The sequence below is a fragment of the Triticum aestivum genome, chromosome 2B (assembly GCF_018294505.1).
Source record: "Triticum aestivum cultivar Chinese Spring chromosome 2B, IWGSC CS RefSeq v2.1, whole genome shotgun sequence".
NCBI lineage: Eukaryota > Viridiplantae > Streptophyta > Magnoliopsida > Poales > Poaceae > Triticum > Triticum aestivum.
Window position 1 is genome coordinate 767928629 of NC_057798.1, and position 2729 is coordinate 767931357.

Below are 2729 nucleotides of genomic sequence, written 5' to 3' on the forward strand. Positions count from 1 at the left end.
GGAAAAACACAGGCAACTAGAAGGGGGAATCGATGAATATCTTGAAGAGAAAACACCGGTTGAAATAATTGAGGGAAGAAAGCAAAGACTTCGCACGAGTAGGATGGATACTCGATTATGGACTCCGGTTCCGAGAGGAAGAAGGGTGGGCGGGTGGGAAAAGAAAACAACTGAGGATTGAACTCGCAAAGATGAAGAGGCTCGAGTCGACTTGACAAGAAATGCACCGGATGAAAAGAGATGAGAGCCAACGATCGGAAAACCAACTGCGTGAACCTAAAGAACAATTTGAAGGGGAAGAGGAGTAGTTCAAAACACCTACATCAAGATTCCTCACCAGAGCGATGAAGGGGCTGAGGAGTAAAAAGAATTCCTACTCTCCGATATAACTAGACTCAGAAAACAGTTTTTCTTCTAGACTCAACAACGGCCAAACTACACGATCAACCAAGGGGGCTCCTAAGGTCGGTCGAGGCTCTGATACCAACTTATCACGCACAATATGCGACCCTATCCAAAAGGAACTCGAAGGTCCCACCAAGGATAGACCCGCATATTGAAACGCTTTTGCAAGGTGGATATCATTACATCAACATTACATAATAGATGGGGATACATACAAGAGGCATACGATGCCACACGAATACAACATCATCTTACATAAGAGCACCATCCGACTACGGATGAAACACAAACAGAAGCTCAAACGACATCCACCCTACTAGCCCAGGCCACCGACCTGGAATATCCCCTGATCGAAGAAGAAGCAGAAGAAGAACCCCAAAACAAGTAACATCGCTCTCGCGTCATGATCATCGCAAAACCTGTACCTGCAATTGTTGTTGTAGTAATCTGCGAGCCACGAGGACTCAGCAATCCCATTACCATGGGTATCAAGACTAGCAAAGCTTAAAGGGAAAGGAAGGGGTAAAGTGGTGGGGTTGCAGCCGCGACTAAGCATGATATGGTGGCTAACATACGCAAATAAGAGCGAGAAGAGAGCAAATGGAATGGTCGTGAATCTAGCAATGACCAAGAAGTGATCCTGAACTCCTACTTACGTCAAACATAACACAGAAACCGTGTTCACTTCCCGGACTCCGCCGAGAAGAGACCATCACGGCTACACACACGGTTGATGTGTTTTAATCCGGATCTGGTGTCAAGTTATCTACAACCGGACATTAACAAATTCCCATCTGCCACATAACCGCGGGCACGACTTTTGAAAGTTTAAACCCTGCAGGGGTGTCCCAACTTAGCCCATGATAAGCTCTCGCGGTCAATGAAAGATATTCCTTCTTCCAGGAAGACCCGCTCAGACTCGGAGTCCCGGTTTACAAGACATTTTGACAATGGTAAAACAAAACCAGCAAAGCCGCCCGATGCACCGACAATCCCGATAGGAGCTGCACATAACTCGTTCTCAGGGAAACACCGGATAAGTCAAGGTACGAGTAAAACCAACCCTCAAGTTTCCCCGAGGTGGCCCCGCAGGCTGCTTGGTTCGGACCAACACTTAGACAAGCACTGGCCCGGGGGGGCTAAAATAAATATGACCCTCGAGAGAGCGACTCCCAAGGGAAAAGTATAGGTGGTGGTGAGGCAAATGGTAAATCCAAGGTTGGGCCTTGCTGGAGGAGTTTTATTCAAAGCGAACTGTCAAGGGGGGCCCATAAATCGCCCAACCGCGTAAGGAACGCAAAATCCGGGAACATAACATCGGTATGACGGAAAATAGGGCGGCAAGAGTGGAACAAAACACCAGGCATAAGGCCGAGTCTTCTACCCTTTACCAAATATATGGATGCATTAATAATATAAGAGATATTGTGATATCCCAACATAATCCTGTCCACCATGGAGCAATCTTCAACTTCACCTGCAACTAACAATGCTATAAGAGGGGCTGAGCAAAAGCGGTAACATAGCCAAGCAATGGTTTGCTAGGAAGGGTGTCAAAGGTTAGAGGTTCATGGCAACTTGGGAGGCTTGATGAGCAAAAGATAGGTAACGCAGCATAGCGATAGAACGAAGCAACTAGCATAGCAATGATAGTAGTGAGATCCAGGGTAGCGGTCATCTTGCCTAAAATCCCGCAAGGAAGAAGAACGAGTCCATGAAGAAGATGAAGCCACGAAGACGAACCAAGGTAGACGAACGAATCCTCACGATCACAACGAAACAAGAACTATCGAGAAGAAGCACACAACATGGTAAACACACCACACATGAACAAGGTATGATGCTCAACCAAGTATGATTCATGACAAGGCTACATGAAGTTACTCATGGCAAGGGATGATGCAAACAAGAGCAACACATCAAAGCAAGTTTAAATGAGGTCCGGAACAACATATAACAATTCCGGTAAGTCCTCATATGCAAAATTCGAAATTGGTCCAGATCTGAACAAACCTTATATTCAAGTTGTTAAACAGCAAGTTAAGATGCACCAAGATGATTTACATGAGATTCTAGTCAAGTTACATATAAAGTTCATTTAATTCGGAGCTACGGCCTAGAAAATATGAGCAAAACAAGTTAAACATGGCATTGATGCAAAAAGCATTCAAACATCAAGCAAACACCTCAAAACAAGGATGCAACATGATAATATGAAACTACATGCAAAATCAAGCAAGTTTCATATAGAGCATACTCGAAACAGAACAACGGTTCAACACATACACTATACAAGTCATAACCACAATCTGTCCAAAACAGCA